The 22,155-nt window shown below is 41.1% G+C and overlaps 1 protein-coding gene across 2 annotated transcripts in view; it reads left to right on the top strand.

The window, feature by feature from the left end:
* The window catches only part of glcci1a (glucocorticoid induced 1a), a 56,666-nt gene that overhangs the window by 1,954 nt on the left and 32,557 nt on the right, over positions 1 to 22,155 (top strand). The gene's annotated exons all lie outside the window — the stretch shown is intronic.

Consider the following 22,155-nt stretch of genomic DNA (forward strand, 5'->3'; position numbering starts at 1 on the left):
TAGGAAGTAAATTAAGTTGCATTTGCTAAAGCTAGCTAGCTTAATCATATAAACATTGGCTCCTGCTTGGCTTAAAAAAGCTTAACTGGATAAATATCCAATTTTGAATATAAAAAGCTCGACTTCTACACACCTCAGAGTTAAAAGAGGGCTTTCTGTGAACTTATAGTCTGTTTTGTTGGTATGGAGGTATACAGGGCTCATGTTTGCAGAAAGGCAGACAGGATGGAGATGTTGCTTTAAAACCACAGAGGCCTAGGTCATTTAGGATATTATATATAATTTATAGAGTCAGCAGATATTTAAGGGTTTACGTTTATATGAGTATGTCTTAGGGGTTGTCATGGTGTTTACAGAGTGTTAAGAGGCTGGTAAAGCAATCTTTTACTGCACATGTAAGCCATGGAGTTGTTTAGCTTGCACTTACTAATACGGGAAATCATTGTTGGTACATTATCCATGAAATCTAATATCAATCTCTTGATATTGTTACACACAACAAAGATACTGTGATTTTAGGCTGTTTTTCTAGGTGCTAGGTGAACAAAATCAATAGGGCCTATGATAGAAACTTGAAGCCTTGATGTTTTTAAGCAACCTAGAAGTTATGTCACAGCTATTACATGAAGTAATTCATTATAATAACACATGAAATATATGAAAGATAATATATAATACATGAAATTGATAGTTGGGACATTGTAGTTGGGTTTCATTATAGTTCTGAGAAAGTGTTGCCCTAGAAGTGCTATTTAAGGGGATGTATTGCAAAACAGTGCCCAAAGATACATTTATATTTCAGACACCAACGTTTGTCTTTCATTATTCAAATTTCTTATCAAAACCCAGGCGATATGGAGCTGACGGGTGGTTGTGGACAGGAACTGAAATGCTGTATATGTTAAGTAGATATTCTAGCCCCTGTTTCTTATCATTACCACTATGAAGAGTTTTTATTTCTGCCTTGAACTGTTTCACATCAGACAACTCTGAATTATAATGTGTAAAAGTGTGAAATGTCAATCCCTTTCTTCCTATTTTTATGGCAATCGCATCCAGCATTTGTCTGACCAACAGTCATGAATGCCTTTTGATATTAAAGCTAGCTTTAATGTCATACATTTCACATGCAGCACGTGTCTGTATCGTCAATAGCATACATTGAAGATTTTCTTTAATTCAGTGATATTACCCCTTATCCCAAGTGTGTTGTTAGAGGGTTCTCAGAGGCTCTGAAGTTGAGTTTCAGTGGACGGAGGGGGTGTTCCTCATCCACGTCCAGCTGGAGCGATTAGGTGTGTGTTTATGTAGTAAACATGAGCACTGACCATTGAACCAGTTTTACTGTAATTGGGTAAGCCCTTACTAGTACGGACAAAACCTGCCCCATGTTGAAACACCTCCAAAATGAGGCCTTTGTTTGACTAAATCTATTTAATTTAAGGCCTGTATTAATGGGAGAGTGATTTCTTTCCACAACATCCAGCTGGGATTTGAATTCCTTTTGTTGTTTTCATGCAAACCTGGGGTCATGCTCGAACATGTGTTTTTACTCCATGTTTAAGTGTAATTTTCATTTGGTGATGGGCTGTGGTTGTTACGAATGCATGGTGTGTTTGAAATACCAATACAGATTGCTCATTAGTGAAGTCAATGCATTGCAATGACCTACCCACCTCCAAAAGTTACATAGTGCAGTTTCTGCGGTGCTGAGCCCGCTGTTTTGAAATTACAGCTCTGAAGCTGTGATTTTAGGACAACAGTGCTACTTATCACGTTGCTTTAAGGAAAATAATCGCTGACCAGTACAAAATTGGGATTCATTTCTATAAACTGCAGTCCAGCTCTGTTTGTTTGACCACAACGATCATATCCCTATTTATCTGGTTTAAACAGTGATCGTAGTGTTTAAGACCGCCAGTTAGTTATGACGATGTTGTCATATGAGTGTGTGGTTGCCTCTGCAGCTGTGTTATTATATCAAATGACTCTACATTAAAATCATTAACATTAACATTGACTTATAGATTGGAAATTGCACTCATATAGTGTTTTCGCATAAGAACATTTCAACCTATTTTACAGTGTATTTGGCATGAATTGCTTGTAAACATGTCATTAAAGAAAGGCTTCACGCTCCCGACCACGGTTGGCCAACGCTGAAAAGCTCCCACACAAGGCACGGGACGTGGGTTTACATTCCATCACATGACCTTTTCTGAAACTTTAAGGGATGACCTCATCTGTAACGCCAGATGCACCCCATCAGCTTGCTCTCCCACACAGTCGATACCTTTCATTCACAACTCCCCCGGGCTCTGAGCAGCGCTTCTCTGCTGAGGAACAGTGGAACATGGCTGAAAACACTTCAGCCCGTCCTGATTTGCTTACAAACACTTTTTTTTCATTGTTGTGAATCCATGTTTGCTGGCCTGCCGTCTGTTTCACAGCTCTCTTTATGGTTCTGCGTTGCTCAAATGTGCTCAATACACAGGGGAAAGGGTGTGAGAAATGTAGTGTGTTTTTTCCTCCCTGGTGTTTGTCTTCTCTTTGGTGAGACTTCTGGTTAACATGAATTTCCCTTCAAGCAAATTTCTTCCTACTCGATAGGGCCACAGCTGGTGAAGATTTAGCCTTTTATTCATGCTCTATTAGAAAAAGAAGACTCTTGGTGATTTATGTTCATATTTGGAACTTACAAAGAAAGACCACAAGGTGATAACTTCTGTTATTAAGGTCTGTTGCTTCTCTTAAAGCAACCCTAGGTAGTATTTTTACCTTAAAATGACAGCTCCCAAATCATTGCGATGCACAGCAGAGTCTGCACTATGTATTTTTGAAGGTGAGTAGGAAACCCCACACCAGCAGGGTATTTGTAGTTACAAACTGGTACAGCGTTTATTTCATGTATTTCTTGATTAAGAGAGAGCCTTTATTACAGTATTACAGTGTATGATGGTGTTAGACAAGACAAACTGAAGTAGAATTGTACCCTTGGTTTGCTGCTATATAATTCATGCCACATCATGCCTCCATTGAACTTGTGTACAAGTGTTTCTTTACCTGTCCATTCCCCCTTCAAAACAACTCATTGATGGTGATAAGGCCATTGATGGAAAGTCAGGTATCACTTCAGTACACTATACTTTCTGCTAGAGCTCTGATTTCTGAATACATTTGTATCCCCAATGTTTCACCGAGGCTTCTACAACACTGCAATCTTTGCATAAGCATCTTCACTGTGTAACAGGAGTGGAATCAATATCCACCACAGCAACAGTGAAGCTAATAGCACGCAATTGATTAGGTTTGGTACATTATTATACAGTGTGCTGTAGTTGCTGAGCTGCAGTTGCAGGTGCCACAGATTTGAGATAATAGATATGCGTAATTGACTATGGCATATAAATAGAATATTTGTTCAAATTAATATCTTAGCATTTGTTACGTAAATGTTGTGATATCTTGTGTAAAATTCTAAAATAAGGATGGTTCTTCATAATAAACAAACAAAATTTTTGTTATAAACATGCAGATAATTATAACCCCACCCTACGTATTTTCTTCATGGGTTAATGCTGCGTTCATTTTACCTCGTACGTGGGAATGCCGGAGCTGGGCACAGAGCAGACCGTGTTGCAGTTAAACATTCAGAAAACCCTGTGCCCTATGTTTTTATTGTTAGCTTTTTCCAGTCTAGCATTGTTAGTGATATCTGTTGATAAAAGAGTATTTTGCTATATTTATTTATCCTAACACAATAGAAACACGTCAGTATACAACGGTTGGACAGTTACTGTGTTTACACATTGTTTATAAAGTGTAGCACTACTAAACCGTCTTTACACATTGTTGATTTGCAGGCAGCCATCTTGGATTCTGAAAGTGAGGCTCCTCTGAGTAGTAAATCTGATTTGTGGGGGCGTTCCTGTCGAAATTTCCTATTTGGAACTCGGAAAACCCGACATCAGAGTTAGAATGGAACGCAGCATATTTTATTACACTTTTACCTCATGTGTACAGCATCCATTTTGAATGAGTTCATTCATTACATTACTGATTTACCTTATTCATGTGTCTGAATATGGCTCTATGGCCATGACCGGTTTCATCAGGACAGTTGGGCCTGTGTTTCTGTAGCTCCTGCTGATCTCTCAGTTCGAGGTCCTTGGCCTTATGTAGGTTTTGCTTCTCGTTAATAGCTGAATGGCGTTGAAAGGGATGTACAGCGATTGCATGGTGTTTTATTTGAGGTCGAGAACTGTTCCGTGCCGATAGCTCTTTTATCTGTGTGGTCACTGCATTGTGGCAGCAGCAGTGTGACCCTGCTCTGAACTGTTATCACACCCACTACAGGGGGGAGAGCAGGATTAGTACGGCCTAGCAGGCCTACATCCTTTAGTGATATAACCCTCGCATAACTCTCACTGTCATAACTTTTATTATCGACTGTTAGGGATGCAAATTCTGACTTGTATATTGTTTTAGTGTCCATGAAAGTTAATGAAGAGTAGGACCATGATGTCATTTGTAATTTTATATTTATATATAATTATTTTTTATTGTTCAGAAACAAACACACAAGGAAATCTTTACGCCAGCTACCAAGTCCTTACAGTCAGTGTCTGTAAAGTTTGTTTTCCCTGTGTCTGCATGGGTCTCCTCCACATGCTTTAGCTTTCTCCCACAGTAAGGAAACTGGAGCGCTTGACCCGGAGGAAACCCACGCAGACACAGAGAGAACACACCACACTCCTAACAGACAGTCACCCGGAGGAAACCCACGCAGACACGGAGAGAACACACCACACTCCTCACAGACAGTCACCCGGAGGAAACCCACGCAGACACAGGGAGAACACACCACACTCCTCACAGACAGTCACCCGGAGGAAACCCACGCAGACACAGAGAGAACACACCACACTCCTCAACAGACAGTCACCCGGAGGAAACCCACGCAGACACAGAGAGAACACACCACACTCCTCAACAGACAGTCACCCGGAGAGGGAATCGAACCCACAACCTCCAGGTCCTCAAAGCTGTGCGACACTACCTGCTGCACCACTGTGCCGCCCAGTTACTGAACATGAATGAATGAATTTCAGTCTGGTGTCTAATGAGGAAGGGTTTACAGAGGAGTTTATAAGCTAACACTACTGCTAACTGATGCAATGACAAATGCAGGTTTGTGCCAAAAGGCTTGTTTGATTTCTGCTCTTTAATTTTAGTAATTAGCTTGTCATTTGTTTTCTGAATTACATTGATGTATGTGGCAGTGTGGAAACCAAGCACAGAGAGGCAGTGGATGGATGCCAAAACTATCATAAGTTGCTACATACTTTCTGACATGTCACTGGTAAATAAATGCTGGAAGTGTTTCACTGAAGAGTCAAACCATTGCTGAGAGACAACAGCCGATGTTATTTTAGCATTCTCTACTTTCTGTTGTTTACCTTTCTTTTTAGGGATGACTGAAATGATTAAAACCAGAGAAAAGCATCTGTGGTGCTTTATCTCTTTGGTGTGTGTGTCTGACACTGCACAGAAATGAGTGTACTGGTTATTTTAGCAGTCATTTCAGTACCAACAGCAGGATGTCGCACTCCCAGAGGAATATATTTGTGATGTATTTCTCCTTTTCTGTTTTTCTTAGATTTGAGGAAGTGATACCTGCATTGATGTTGTGCAGAGGATGTTTGAATATGTTTTTTAATAAAAGCTGTCCTTATTTGAGCCCGGAGAAGCACACGGGAGCAGAGCCGGGGAAAGGGAAAGCAGGCATTGATCCGCGGGGGGAAGTTAAGTGCGTAAATGTAGACGTTGGGCCTTTATTGATCAGTAGCCGGTTGTGTTTGTGATTAGCTTCGTGTGGGTCACTGTGTAAAGCTGGCCATAATGAGCTGCCATGTGCTGGACACGGCTTCGCGCTGAAGTTTGAGAATTCGTTGTTTGTTGCCGCGGCTGTTATTGCTGCCTTCCCCAATTAGCACGCCTCGGAGAGCTCGGCCCGACTTTCCAGGAACAGTGAGTTGACAGTCACAACACACGCGGAGCAACGTCCATGTCAGACTACCTCAGTGCCACTGTTGATTAATCTGATATGCTGTGTGATCTCGGCCATTCTTTGGTCAACTTCCCCTTTTGTGCTTTGTGTGTCTAAGTATGTGACAGAAGGCGTGAAGCCGTGCATTAGCCTGAGTAGGCCGTGTCTTTTACCAATGTATCACAGGCCTGTACGAGCATATGGGGAAAGAACATTAAATATTCATGTTGTTCTCTGTAAATATTGCCATCACATTTTTTAACACCATTTTAGAATAAGACTACACTTATAAAGGGTTTATAAATGGTTTAATATCTGTTTATCAGTGTTATTAATTAGGTTGTAAACACCATAAAAGTCAGTTATAACACACGGAAGAAAGAAGGTTTATTTGCCAAATAGTGAACCCGAATGTATTTTCTACTGTTAAACCTCAGCTCTTGCTGGATACTAGGGCTGGACAATAGTTCAATATCAATATATATCACAATATACAATGTTTCAATAACAATGATATGATTTTTAAACACATTTTCAGTGTTTCAAATAAGTTATTTACAGAATCTGTACCTGACTGGCGTTCATTACAGGGCGCTGTCAGGAGTTCAGCTCTCAATTTAAAATTTAGTTAAAAATATTAATATTAAACAAAGCCAATAGGTTTATGTTTGATGGTGATTTCATGTTTCTTGTTTGTTTTTGGAAGCTTTTCAGTGGATTTTATACAGTTCATATCAATATCAGAATTATATCGTATCAACCACCACACGATATCAGTTTTGGCCGTATCGTCCAGCCCTACTGGATACCGACTTTGTCTTCTCCATCAGTCAACACGAGCCCTATCAGCTTCGTCAAATATTTGTTAATATGTTTAACCATTTAAATACCAGGTCTAATCAGTGAACCAAGAACAGAATGCCTTTGGGGACATTAATTCTAATGTGGTGCACCTTAACAGATGACATGACTAATGATTTTCTGAGGTCTGATCATATTCTTTTCAGTTCTCTGACACTTTCACTATTTAGTAAAGAAAAAGTCAAAGTCACATTTTCAATCTATGTGTTATAAATGATTATTAATGATTTTAAGGTGTTTACATCCTAATTAATTACCATAAAATAACATTTATTAAAGGTATTCTTATCTGGTGATGTCCATATTTGCTAATCAATATCATTACGCTATCTCAGTCATAAATGTGCGAAGTACATATCAACCTGGCTGTTTTTGACCCTTCAATCAGTGTGTTTTTTGTTTATATAAATTTTATATTTTTAATTTAAATTGTGTGAATTTGGTGTGTTCTCCCAGTGTCCCCATGGGTTTCCTCCTACGGTCCAAAAACACACGTTGGTAGGTGGATTGGCGACTCAAAAGTGAGTGAGTGAGTGAATGTGTAAGTGTGTGTTGCCCTGTGAAGGACTGGCGCCCCCTCCAGGGTGTGTTCCTGCCTTGCGCCCAATGATTCCAAGTTGGCCCCGTATCCACCATGACCCTGAACTGAATATCCCTGGAGCTACCTGCTGCGCCACCTCTTTTCTTGTTTGTTTTATTTAAAGATAAATACTAGATCTACCACCAAAGAAGGCCAAGAACATTTTGTTGATTTTAAGAACTTCGATTATTCATTAATTTAATGTAACTGCTTAAAGCATGTGAAGTTGAATATTGAGTTTTAAAAACACACTAACGCCACAAAATGTCTCCTACCCTACACAGAGCCGAGGCTTTGGCAAACGCGCATGTCACGTCAAACACAGCCCCAGAAACACACACAAACAGAGTGTGTTCCTGTCTTATTTCCTATTATTCCGCCACGGTACATGCTGAACACCCTACTGTTCTTTGGTTCCAGTCACTCAATCAGTCACTCAGTAAGTAAGCGAAAATGCCTTTTCTAGGCCGGCCCGGTAAGCAGTCTGGCAACAATCTTAAATTTAAATCAAAGTAAACGAGCTCACAAGCTTAGCTCAGGCTTTAAACACTAGTAGGGTCAAAGACTGCTCATTGGATTGTTGTGACTCTCTACCCCATATTGGTTTTGGTATGGGTGCTCGGAGTTGTTACAGTGCTCAAATCAGTGTTTCAGCACTTTTAGTTTTCAGTAAAAGCCGCTTCTAGCGTTAAACTGTTAGCCCCCTGAAGTTGGACGGCTGGGAAAAAGCAGAAATTTTGCAAAACCACTTAACTCTGTAATTTTTTATGCTTTAAACATAATAAACACATCCCAGAAACCTTGAACACTCTAATTTCCAAACACGAGCATCCTCAATCTCTCCTTCACAGTTTAGTCTACAGATTGGAAGCAGCTGTGATGCTAATGAGGGCAAGAGTGTGGTGTGGGACATGCTAGTGTGATTTAACTGCAACTGCATTCAATGATATAATAAACAGAATGTGATGTGTGTCCAACTCCAAAATGCACATTTCTGCATCGAGGTGCAGATGCTTACAAGTCTGCTCCCCTGGCATAGTTCTGTACCATGATACAAATGGAAAGTCACACTGCTAAAAAAAAAAGCGTAAATGGAAATGACAGCATTACTGTATGAAGACACAAGCAGTAGCAGAAGACTATAATCTAATGTTATGACACTAAAACATTAAAGTGGAACATGTAACGTGTCTCACCCACAAACCAGCTTAACTGACCTACAAGGCTATTTCTGTCTGTGCCGCTGTGACAGATACTGACTGGGAAATAATGGTGCTCCATCTGGGTCTCAGCTTGACATGCAGCTGTAGACTAAATGAAAGCCATTAGTTAGAGAGTCAGTGCTATAGATTTTCTGAGCCAATACTTGTAATCAATAATGTAGTTGCTCTCGTCAGTCAGAGACTTTAGGTTGATGTGTTACACAAAATCCCACAACCTTTTCTCTTGGTAATGATTCAGCATGTTTCTAGGACTAGTTTGGACACTGTTGCTCAACAATATTCCAGTATCCTCAGGCTACAATCACACCGCTGAGACGTATCCAGTAGGAGAACATACTTGGTGAAATCTCATGTTAAATATAATTCACATTTTCAAAAATCATATACAGTGGAACCTCAACTAATGAACGCCTATACTAACGAACTTTCCAAGATACAAACCGGGCATTTGAATATTTTTTGCCTCCACCAACGAACCATGACTCTAGAAACGAACCCGAGCCTCCGCTGTGCCGGCGGCTGGAAATGGCCACTGACTCCAATAGGTGAGTCTCCCAGCGCCCAGACTTGAGTGAGCTTTTAAGATCAGCAAATTGTAGCTTTAGCAATTTAGCATTAGCGTAAATAGCAGACATAGAAATTCGTGCTAAGTTAAGCCGTATCTACGCTTCACTTTCTCATAAATTCACACGTAATATGTATTGCATGAAAGCCAGGCCTTATACATTGTTGCTGTCTAATTAAAAACATTTTCAGTATCTTCATTTTTGTCCATTTTTAGTTTACTACAACATTTGAACACAGCAACTTTCTTTTACATCATGTGAAAATGTCATGATGAATGGACCAATAGAAATGCTCCAAAATTACTTGGAATAAACTCTTTTTACATTGACTTCCAAAGAAAATTAAGAAGGTGTTTTCCCCTTCTACTCTAACGTTACTCTTTTGGAGATTATTTTTCTGTGTTTGTGAAGCACATGCTATAACCTGTATCTATGGTTTACCCAAGAGTTTGGGTTATTTTTGGGAATTTGCCTATGTTACTAAAGTGGGTTTTACTGTTTTCCTACTTTATCACAATTGCAAATATTAGCCAAGGCCATAGTGAACATGCCCTCTTCCAACAAGGGTCCATTCATTCCTTCTGAGCAAAACATCACCTGGGTCTATGGGTTGTTTCATAATGAATTTCAGAGTACAATTTTGATTATGTTCAGGGCTAAAAATAACCATGCTTGCTTACTAATTTGGAAAGATCTTGACGAATGGCTCAAAACTATTTATGGGTTTGAATGAGGGGTGTTGAATATTACCAAATGTTGGTTTTGAGCTTCCTTTTTCTGCCGTATGAAGGTTGGACCTTTTTAGTTCTTCTCAGCTTTGTGTGCCATGCAGACCACTTGATCATAGGGGTGTTTATGGTGGGGTGGGGGGTGCGGGGGGTCAATATCATTGAGTAATATCAGTATTAATGATAAAGTCAACTACACAAATCACAAATGAATATAGATACTTACTTAACTATAAACTGTATACAACAACAGTATGTGTAGTCAATGACTTTGCATAATAAGAAATGGCTGCATTTTAAAAACTGCATATTAAAGAAAAGGCTGATTGAATAATTTTACAAATGTTGAATTGAAGTTGAAATGTTGAAATTCCAATGTTGAATTTTTATAATATACTTAAAACATTTCACAGCTTTGTCCACTCTGATTACGATTTGCTATATTTTTATCCACAGTTGTGTTTGGAGTCAGATTCTTGATGTTTTTGTGTCTTAAAGTGAGAACGGCAGGTTAGAGCTTTAAGGTTTCATGCTTCAGAAGAACTGTGTAGTTGTGTGGGTTCCTGTATGACTTTTGCACCAGTTTGCATGAAGGATTTACTGAAATTTTTACTTCAGCTCTCAGAATATCTTCAGCTAGAAAAAAGCATTTTATAGCAAGACAATCATCCTGCATTAAACTATCTGTGACCATCTTGAGCAGCTGCACATAAGCTTAACAGTAGGTGTCCACTATCCAGTTCATTTCAGTGGTGAGATATGAACTTACCCCATGACTAGAAAATACCAGCAAAGTTCAACTTTATGCAAATGAATTGGCAACAGCATTGCGTTAAGCCAATCAGGCTCAAGCAGATCATCCTCGTCTGATTCTGTTTGAAGAGCTGTGGATGTGCACCTTTTTTCATTCTAGAGAAATGCCCACGTGGCAAGTGCAACTATGACATACGGTAAAATGCCATGCCAAAAGGTGACTAAAGAGTTATAAAGTAGGACTGTCCTGAATACTATTTTTAGGGCTTCTGAGCTTTAGCCAGGATATTCGATGAATATTCAAATATTCAGAGAGTGGGGTGGTGTATATTATTTGTCATAAACAATAAACGCTTCCAACCCCTGCTTTAATATCCTTCTCTCCAGGTGCTCGCTAACCTGCTAACTAGCTCGCTAACTAATGGCATAGAGTATACACAATGTGGTGTCACCTCGCTTTGTTGTAAGTGTGTTGTTTTAGCAAGTTAGGTTGTTTTATACGACTGAGTTTTAGGTTTCACTTGCACAAAAAAAAAATGCCAACTATTGTTCAGAAAATCAGCGCTCAGCACGTGCTGTAAAATTAAAGCTGCACTTCGGCTTCCAGCATGGCTCCACTTGCTGAGTTGTTCGCTCACTCTTGCACTACATGGTGCCACTAAAAGCACGGAGTGTACACGAATAAACCAGAGCTTCATGGAGGTGTTCTAATTTGAGGTGTAAAGCTGACAAACTTATGTTTTAGGCTTCGTTCAAGACATTTATGTTGACAAGGCTGAATACATGTGGAGTGGAGTGTTGCCTTTATCCAAAAAAGCGAATATCCGACTTTATAAACCGAATTCCTTGCCAACGAACGAATACCTGAACTGCTGAACAGCCCCGGCATAAAACCCCCTTCCAGCCCTCTTGCATTCTCTGGCGTGATAACACTACATCCACTAAATATCTTTGAGAGAGTTGGAGTAAGAACTCAACCTTTATTGTGCAATGAATTTCTCACAGCAATGTTGCAACACTTAGTGAGACAATTCTAGAAGGCTGCCACAAAGTGGGAATATGTTTTAATACCCATAATTTCAGCAGAAATGCTGGAGGTTTACAAGCTGTTAGTTGTGCATTTCAGTGAGCTGAGTGGATTGTAGTTCTGTGTGGTCGTTGCTGATTATGTCTCAATGGGCCTTGTGTCATGACTGAGGTTAGCTGAAAAACATGAAAGAGCTTTTTCAGTTGTCTCATGCATGCACTGAAACTTCAAAAGCTTTACGACTTCTGTAATATTTGGACCAGAGGTGAACGATGCAGCCAAATCATAATAAAATAATAGTTTAAGATTTTTCAAGATACATAACAAGTATAAGGACAAATGTTTCTGTTGCTTTAATTGTTTTTGGTCATTACGATATCTTGCTCTAACTAATAAATCATAGCTAGGGGTTAAAGCTAGTATTTAATCTGTAGATAATGTTAACTGGGTAATGACACAAAATGTATAGCCTTATGCACTGTCCATTTTCATGTAGGTGTAAGGTAAATAAGTGGTTTGAAATAGTAGGAATGTCCAAGGATTCAGTGTAAAATGTTAAAAGAGGAAGCCAACATAACGCACAGATATTTGAATATTCAAATCATTCTGGACAGTCCACTGTTAAAAAAGGTAAAGACTGATAGAAATGTTTGTGCAGCAGCCATATTAAATAATCGGAAGGTTGCTGTCTTCCTATACCTCCGTATTGTGGCCACTAAAGACGAGAGAATATTCAGTAAATGTTTTTCCTTAAAGGTGACATACTCTACCCCTTTCCCACAAGTGAATACAATTCTGTGTTTTAATGAAACGTTTGTGACCTGCTTTGGTCAAAACACCACAAGTATCAAACCCCATAGTAGCGTTCTCCCCCCGTCTAAACAGCCCTAGTCAGAGCGGTTCCTTTAAATGATAATGAGCCTATACTCTTACTAGCATGTGCAATTGTTTCATAATATTTTGCCTTTATTGACCCCTACTGTGAAAGTCCAGTGTTTAACCTTGTTAGCATGTGCGTGTGGTGTTGTTTAGACACTAGAAGGCACATCAGGAGGGAAATAAGTCTCAGATGGGCTGATTAAACCTAATAAACCGAAGTATCCAATGATTCTGATTAGATCCTGGACCCACCCAAACAACTCTCATGTGAATTAAACCAAATGTTTAAATTGAAATAATAGACAATCACTTCCTGGAGGTAAAACTGTACTCATTGCTCCTTTAAATATAAGGCCTTGTCTGTTTAGAAGACTGATTGCTGTAGACCCTTGAGTGTGTTGTTGTGTCAGCTCTGAGTTCAAACCTGCTCAGTTAGTCTGAGGCCATAAAGACGTTCCTGTGTGTTTGAGGGGAAAAGTTCACATTTGCATACGGCATGTATCTGAGCTGCTGTTTGTTTTTTGGTGTAAAACATTCTGGACCCCCCGCTGGGCTGGACTTTGACGGAATCAGTGTTTCCTGCTTTTCCCAAATCAGCCAACACATGCAAAACTTAACCTAACTTTCATCTTATTTGGTTTTGTCGTTTTCTCCACATCTGCTGACTCTTTGTTCTGACTTCCAGAGAGAGAGAGAGTCACAAATAGATGGAAATAATCCACGAGCATCCATATCTTCGCAGTAAGACTGCACACCAGCCTCAGGAAAGTTTACATTAAGTTTTAGTTTCTGTTCTTTTATATTCAGTTTTGACTCCATACACCAATAAGCAATAAACTCCTTGTTTCTACGCTCACTGTCCATTTTATCATCTCCACTGAAAACACACGTGCACTTTGTGGTTTGACAATTACAGACTGTGGTCCATCTGTTGCTCTGCATACTTTCTTAGTCTTGTTCAATGGTCAGGAACCCCAGAAGACCACCTCAGAGCAGGTATTGTTTGGGTGGTGGATTTAGTTTAAAGAGTAAAACAAAACACTTTTTATAAAATTCTGAGGAGATTTCTTCACGATTTCTTAGCTCTCCAGTCTGTCTGCGTGCTGAGATGTACACATCGCTAAATCTATAAATGGGAAAACAAAGAAAGTGGCTTGCTCTGACATGACTCTGTACGCCGCAGTGTGAGCTATGAGAAAAGATATGTGGAGGCGTTTGGCTGCTGGAGAGACCTCTGAACTTTGAAAAGCATTTAAAGAAGTGAGGATATTGTTCTGTTTCTACACCATAGGTGAGTAATATTGACTTATTGTGGTTATTATTTAAGGTTGTAACTGATTCCAAATTCCAAATCACTAACTACATGAAAGTAAACACAGAGCGAAAGGCTACAAAACTAAACAGCTCCAGTTAGTGTTTCTTTGGTAAGTCAAACAGAGAATATAAACTTACAGACAAGTTCAACTTCAGCCATGTGCAAACAACAGTCGTTTTTCTTCTCAAACACACCATTCTACCTTAAAGACACAGAACTTCTGATTGTAAACAAACCAGAGAACAGCACTTCTTATGTTTTGGATGTAAATCTGAAGGGTCCCGAGTCTATCCGAAATCACTGGGCACAAGGCAGGAAGACACCCTGGAGGGGGCGGCAGTACTTAACAGGGCGACACACTCGCACAATCACTTACACCTATGAACACTTCAGAGTCGCCATTCCACCTACCAACGTGTGTTTTTGGACTGTGGGAGGAAACCGGTGCACCCGGAGGAAACCCACGCAGACACAGGGAGAACACACCACACTCCTCACAGACAGTCACCCGGAGGAAACCCACGCAGACATAGGGAGAACACACCACACTCCTCACAGACAGTCACCCGGAGGAAACCCACGCAGACACAGGGAGAACACACCACACTCCTCACAGACAATCACCCGGAGGAAACCCACGCAGACACAGGGAGAACACACCACTCTCCTCACAGTCAGTCACCCGGAGGAAACCCACGCAGACACAGGGAGAACACACCTCACTCCTCACAGACAGTCACCCGGAGGAAACACACGCAGACACAGGGAGAACACACCACTCTCCTCACAGTCAGTCACCCGGAGGAAACCCACGCAGACACAGGGAGAACACACCTCACTCCTCACAGACAGTCACCCGGAGGAAACACACGCAGACACAGGGAGAACACACCACTCTCCTCACAGTCAGTCACCCAGAGGAAACCCACGCAGACACGGAGAGAACACACCACACTCCTCACAGACAGTCACCTGGAGGAAACCCACGCAGACACAGGGAGAACACACCACACTCCTCACAGACAGTCACCCGGAGGAAACCCACGCAGACACGGAGAGAACACACCACACTCCTCACAGACAGTCACCCGGAGGAAACCCACGCAGACACAGGGAGAACACACCACACTCCTCACAGACAGTCACCCGGAGGAAACCCACGCAGACACGGAGAGAACACACCACACTCCTCACAGACAGTCACCTGGAGGAAACCCACGCAGACACAGGGAGAACACACCACACTCCTCACAGACAGTCACCCGGAGGAAACCCACGCAGACACGGAGAGAACACACCACACTCCTCACAGACAGTCGCCCGGAGGAAACCCACGCAGACACAGGGAGAACACACCACACTCCTCACAGACAGTCACCCGGAGGAAACACACGCAGACACAGGGAGAACACACCACTCTCCTCACAGACAGTCACGCAAAGTGGGTCCCACTACCTGCTGCGCCAACATGCCGCCCTGGTACATCGTTTTGTTTGGTATTTCTCTTTAAGGAAAGAAGTTTTGATGCTTATAATAATCAGAGACTCAAAATCTGTCGTCGCGCTTACAGTAAAAATAAACTCTTTAGAAAAAGGACTGGGTTTGTAATCTGGTGAAGGGACAGCAGCGCTGGCATAATGCATCAGCCACGAGGGCCCATGTGTTACAGTGATTTCACTGTGGTCAAAGGGTGAGGCCAGGCACAGCGTTACATTAAGCCCTTTTTAACTGGAGAAAATCACTGTAATACACAGCCTCACGTAGCTCAGGGCTTTATCAGCAAAAACATTCATTCAGAGCCTACTCAGAGACATTAGATACAGGGCGGGAGCATAGCCTGGATAGAGCACCAGTTCATCTTAGAGCATCACGCACTCACCCAGTCACTTGCACTGTGGGCAGTTTCTCACAACCAACCACCTACCGGCATGTGTTTGGACTGTGCGAGGACATTGGAGCACCTGGAGTAAACCTCTGAAGTCTCAGGGCGAACAGTCACACAACGTAACTATTCAAATGTAAGTTTTTACTATAGCTCTCTACAGACTTTGGAACACATTAGTGAGGATTTGATTGTGATCAGCTCTGATAATGTTAGTGAGAATACCTGCTGGTATCGAGGGATTAGTTCTGGATGACAAATACCACTCCAACTCATCCCCTGGACACAGGGAGAACACACCACACTCCTCACAGACAGTCACCCGGAGGAAACCCACGCAGACACAGGGAGAACACACCACACTCCTCACAGACAGTCACCCAGAGGAAACCCACACAGACACAGGGAGAACACACCACACTCCTCACAGACAGTCACCCGGAGCGGCAATCGAACCCACAACCTCCAGGTCCCTGGAGCTGTGACTGCGACACTACCTGCTGTGCCACCGTGCCGCCCCAGAGGTATTAGATTGTGCGTTATGCCACAGCCCAATGCTGGGGGGGTTGACACCAATCTTTCCAATGTTTAGCATTGGGCATGGTGGCCTTAGACTTGTGTGCAGCTGCTCCAGAGCATCATCTTTTTGTTTCATGCTTTTCTGTAGGAGCCATACCACCTGTGTGTGAAGCATCGAAGGTCTGCGTCCACACCTGGTGAAATTTGAAATATCTGTATTGTGCTTATGTCTAATTTAAACTGAACTGTAATAACACTACAAACTTTTGGACATGCCGTGTATTGTGTGAAGTGAGCATTAAAGCCGGCATGAGTCTTACGAGTCTAACATGACGTCTTTTTTACACGTTTCTTAAGAAGCAGGCCACATTGAGGTGCTCTGTTACCTTTCAGCTGCTGAAAAAACCTTTTTATTCAAGATGTGAATGAGCACATGATTAAATGTCAAAGGCCATCAAGCTCTCCACTCACCTCACCCACCCACACTTTCTCTGCTCGCCCGGGCACTGTGCTACTTAAATGTCACCTATCTCACATATGGTGCCAGGACAGTGTGTAAGCCTACTCACAGCACTGCTGAGGGGAAACAGGCAGAGACTTTTTAAAGGGCCCATGTCACTGAAAAACCTACTGTTACAGTTTTTTTCTGTGGTTATCTGTGGTATTCCCCTTTAAGAGAATCCAAAGTCTCTCCCTCTCTGTGCTCTTCATTGAGGGCTGTCTCCTGTACTCTGTTCTAAAAGGCTTTTGGCAAGAGCTTACAAGAGCTGCATCCATCTGCTCTTAGGAAACCCAAAAAAAAGAACTCGGAGAGGAAAGAGCCAGGGCTCTGGTACCAAATGACGTGCGTGTTCAGAGCTCCCCGCTGCAAGGTATTTGGGCAACAGGAAGGAGAGCCAACTCAACCTCAAGCACCTCAAGTGTAACAAAACCTCACATGACGCAGTAGCACTCCTCTCTGTGGCCTGAGTGACCAGTTTACTGTAAGACTAGCCACAGCTGCCGCTGATTAAAGTTAAGCAGGGCTTCTTTTCAGTCAAAAAGCTGGTGGACGTTTCACCACCCTGCACTAGGATTGTTAACTGAGCTCAGAATCTATGTTGTAAATGTCTACGTAAAGTCACATAAGGCCTGGAACATTACAGGGAATTAACAAGCCCAGGAAGAACAGAAGAAGCTAGCAGCAATGCTAATGTTGTGAGCAGCTGAATTGTGTTTCAGTCGTCAGGAAAGTTGGGCACTGTCCACCATATGCAGGGTAGATAAGTGGCGGCGAGAGAAGACAGTCCAGGACAGCACACAGCACTAAGAATACATAGCTGAAGTGGGCAGATAGCAGCACTGAAAGCAGTCGGTTAGCAGCCGAGCAGGGCCAAGCAGCAGCGCTGAAATCAGAAGCTATAAATACAATTTGTTGCATAACCTACACTTTCCAGCAAATTAACCAGTGTTAAATCAACACTGAGTGTGTTGACGAGTTACATTTTTACACTCACAGCATTCATTTAACACGAGTAGTGTTGATTTAACACGGGTGTATTTTCTGCGTGTGATAAAACGTGCAATTTGAGATTTACACCTGAATGATGTGTAAAATGAAAGTAGCACCTCTCGAGTGTCCTTTTCAGTCAGTTACCACAAACTGCCCTTCTGTGACCCCCAGGTGCTCTACTGGAACTTCAAGCCTATCGTGCTGTGTGACATTTGGAAACGAGTATCTTCGACTTCCCAGCAGTGTGGGTACTGATCACTATAAATTGTAAAGTGTGATGTTGTCACCACAGAAGTCTTGTTAATTTTGCATATGTCTGGGATATTTCTTTAAGTAGGTGAAATCAACTGTGGCAAAATGTGCTTCACATGCTACGTAATGAAATATGTCCCAGAGGAGAACTGTATTGCTCATAGGTGGCTCCGGAGCATAACTGTAATTCTCCTAAGATTTCTTAGGAGACCAAGAATGAGACAAGAAGGAGACATGGCATATTAAAGGAGAGGTCAAGGAGAAAGGGTTTAATTCACCTGGCAAATCCGAGCACAGTAGAGGACTTTACTGAGATCTCCATTAAAACTCAAGGGGAGACACACGTCAGATCACTGATGTCTTTATCTCAGGAGACACAGCTGAGCACCAGGAGACTTCGGCTAACGTCTTGTTTGTTTTTCCATCTGATCTCTTAGTTGTCTAGGAGTAACTACTGAGACAATAAAGATATCGCCTTTTTAATTTTTCTTTCTTCATCGTTAAGTAAATAACTACACTTTATTAGCACGGGAAAATGAAAACAATGCTTTCTCTCCTGTGTTTGACCTTAAACATGGACTTTTTTTGTTGCTCACACCCTAAAGTGAGATGTGGATGCAGGTGCCTTGTTAAATTTAAATTTGATTGTAACGTGGGCCTCCTATAAAGTGAAGTCAGTGGTAGCAAAGCTGTAAATGTAATTCAGTGCCTAACTCACTGTGTAATGAAATAATGTAATTACCGTGTTGAACTTCATTAAATCAGCAAAACTAAAGTTGTAAAGCTCAGATTCTAATAAGAGGATATGTGTATCTCTGGTATTGTGCGGTTTAGAAAGTATGAAGGTTTTTGAAGGCTGTTAATCATGGCTCTGATTGGACACCTGAGTGTGTAATGTTACAGGACAGTCCCCTTTAAAAGCGTACGGCAGTGTGCATGCTGTAATTTATAGTCAGTGTCAGCTTGTATTTATCATCTGATGACTGTGACTGACTTAGTAGTTTATGTATTATTCAGATAGAGCCAAAATTAGGGCCCTTTTTCTCTCAGAAGGTCTCTCCCTTTCGTTTGACTCGAGTTTTGTCATCGTCCACTTTTGTCCAAATGAAAAGTAGTGTCCTTCACTGCAGACATTGAACGCCTGGTGAATCGAGGGAAGAGAAAATCATCTTTATTTTAAGGAAGGGTTTTGTTTAAGTAGATATTTTTTTCTATTTCTATTCTGTTAGGAGGAAGTAATTAGTTCCTCAAGTACCACAGGCACATGGTCTTAAGGGAAACCTTTGGTGGGATTTATATTTTCCAGTCATACTTTTACTCCTACTCAGTATATCAGCGAGTAAAGGAATCTGCTTTAACTGAGCTCCGTTTTAGCCGTACATATTTAATCACTAATCCTATTTCCTGGTTGTAATGCGAGGGTGTGTTGTGTGCTGCTTTTTTGCACAACCAACTCAGCTTTAATGTTATAGGACATTGATTCAAAAATGAGAAGAATACCACGGTACACACTTCAGTTCCTGTGCTGAGGGATGCAGGTTTGTCTGGTTGATTAGCTGTTTTTAAAAAGTAATCATAATTTCCAAAGCTATAGCAAAATGAATCTCAAGGAATTGTTGTTTTAATCCTTTTTTATTAGTGCAGTTGAGTACAGATTGACAACAACAGAAAATAATTAGTGCATCAAATCACATTTCGGTTAACAGCCTAAACACAGGCTCTCTATTTAACTACCAGCTTTAGGGCCCTACTTAAGCTACATTTATAAAGAGGAAAATAAATAAATGTGCAAAATAATAACACTGCGCCAGACCTCACGCTTTTATTCTCCCTCAGTGGACATTCAATACCAGAACAACAGTGGTATAAACAAAATAAAATGTTTTTTCAATCAACGCAATCAACTAAAATTCAATTGAATTAAATTTCATTTATAGGGCACTTTTTAAACTGGTGGTGTCACAAAGTTGGTTTACTGAATTCCGGGCTCAAGTCCCAAGTGAGGAAGCCGAGACCACAGTATGGAGAAGCCTGCAGTTGTATATCACCCTTTGTGCATATGAAAAAATGCATGCCCATATCTGAATATGTGAACTAGTAAACAAAGAATATCACAAGTTTGTGAAGGTGTAATAAAGATTTGCTGCTGTAGAAATATTTTGTTCATGTGTGAATAAGATTGGTGCAGCCAGATATACTTTACACCTGTGTAAAACATTTTGTGTCTGTAGCAAAAATTAATATGTATTAATGTGTTAAATAAAATTATTTCAGTAATATTTCAAATTTACGGTGGAACGGGAAAATCCGAATAGGAAGATTGGAACGTTACGTTGCTTTAATATTGGAAAAAAAAAAAATTGAGGAGTATTCCACAAAGCAGGTTTTTTCAGTTAGCCAGCTAACTTAAACTCAAATATAGGGGACTCTCCCTCAGCCCTGTTTCTACTAGAAAGGCTTGAATTTTGGTTTAAGTTATCTGGCTAATCTGAGAAGTCCTGCTGCTGTGTGGAAAGCCACCATGGTCAGCTTCTTGTTAGATTTGTCATCATTCTACATCAAATGGTGCAGGTGTTATTTTCTGGTACCTGCACCTTTTAAGGTGGAATGGAAAAATTGAAACAAGAAGCTTGGGAATAAGAAGGTGAGCAGCTTCGTAGTGTTTTGGAAAGTAAGGCAGGTCTTTACAGGTGCTTCCCAACATAATGCAGCAGGGAGTTAATAATGGGAAGGCCTCCCTGAAGGTGCTTAAATGGAACATCAACGATTGTGGGGAACTGCTGTTCTCTCTGGTTTGTTTATGTTCAGAAGCTCTGTGTCTTTTAAGCTGGAGTGTTGTGTTTGAGGAAAATAAACAACTCTTAAGTGTACTTTCTGTCAGTTTGTGTTCATTGTTTGAATTACCACAGAAACTAATCTGTAATTTGAGTTGTTTACTTTTATGCAGGAATAGGGTAATATCCTCATCTTGGGTTGTGCTTTTCAACCTTTGGAGTTCTCTCTGTTGTCTAAGAAACTCCAGATGCCTTTTCACTGCTTATAGCAGAGAGCATATCATACTGGGCAAAGACTGTATATTTTTTTATTAGCTGTTTACTGGGGCTTTGTAAGCACATTAGACCGGTTTCCAGCACATAAAGATACCTGAGAGCTAGCGAATGGTGAGGTAATATCTTCTAGTCTGAATTCACTTGTGTTTCTTAGTGCTAGTTAGTGGACTATGCAGCACAGCACAGTCCTAATGAGGCATTAAGGAACCATTTCAGTCACAGCCAGGGTTAAAATATGTGCTTGTAATTCAGTGTTGCACTAAAATGTACACTTGCGAAACTCCACTGTTAAAAATATTCCTGCAAAATTTTAATTATACACACATTTTTTCACACAGGCACCGAACATCTCTACAGCTGCAAATATTTATTACACGTTCACAATCTTGATCTCGACAGTTCACACATTCAGATATGTGCATGCAGTGTTTTCACATGCACACAAAATGGTGCAGGCCTTGAAAATATTTAAGGTAATTTCATAAACTCAAAATATTTACGATCCTGATTTGATGCATATGACAGTGTCAGCAAAAACTCCCTTAGAGCGCAAGGAAGAAACCTTGAGAGAAACCCAGAGGGGAAACCCGTTCTCCTCTGGTCAACACCAGAGCAAACAATTACCCTCTAAATGTGTGATTTGAGACTCGGGTAACTGGAACACGGTCTGTGCTGTGGTATTAGCACTTGTAGCTCACTTATCTAAACCAAGCTGGCCAGCAATGCTTCTAAAACGGTGTACAGCCATATTTCATATTTCTCCAACGACAATTGCTGGACTTTGCTCTCTCAGACATGGGATTTTTATCGTCAACACGTGTTGGTGTTCACTGTCAATGCACCAACACTCCTAAAGCCTTTCACTCAACTTTGTACTGTGAGGCTCAGTGCAGCTCGACCCAAGGAATATTTTATACCATGTTAATATTCAGAGGCGGTATGGTGGTGTGAAAACAGTGGATAACACCCATCCTGTTCT

This window comes from Hoplias malabaricus, chromosome 6 (assembly GCF_029633855.1).
Source record: "Hoplias malabaricus isolate fHopMal1 chromosome 6, fHopMal1.hap1, whole genome shotgun sequence".
Classification (NCBI taxonomy): domain Eukaryota; kingdom Metazoa; phylum Chordata; class Actinopteri; order Characiformes; family Erythrinidae; genus Hoplias; species Hoplias malabaricus.